Raw genomic sequence first — 211 nt, forward strand, 5'->3', positions numbered from 1 at the left:
CTCTATATGGTCCCATCTCCACCTCTCCATCTCCATATGGCTCCATCTCCACCTCTCCATCTCCATATGGTTCCATCTCCACCTCTCCATCTCCTATGGTTCCATCTCCACTTCTCCATCTCCTATGGTTCCATCTCCACCTCTCAACCCCATATGGCTCCATCTCCACCCCTCCATCTCCATATGGTCCCATCTCCATCCCTCCATCTCC

At 52.6% G+C, this 211-nt stretch overlaps 1 protein-coding gene across 1 annotated transcript in view; it reads right to left on the reverse strand.

Moving 5' to 3' along the window:
* The window catches only part of LOC104529002 (solute carrier family 22 member 6-A), a gene marked incomplete at its 3' end in the record, with an annotated part of 5,593 nt that overhangs the window by 5,132 nt on the left and 250 nt on the right, over nt 1–211 (reverse strand). The gene's annotated exons all lie outside the window — the stretch shown is intronic.

This window comes from Antrostomus carolinensis, unplaced genomic scaffold (genome assembly GCF_000700745.2).
Source record: "Antrostomus carolinensis isolate BGI_N321 unplaced genomic scaffold, ASM70074v2 scaffold24128, whole genome shotgun sequence".
NCBI classification, from domain to species: domain Eukaryota; kingdom Metazoa; phylum Chordata; class Aves; order Caprimulgiformes; family Caprimulgidae; genus Antrostomus; species Antrostomus carolinensis.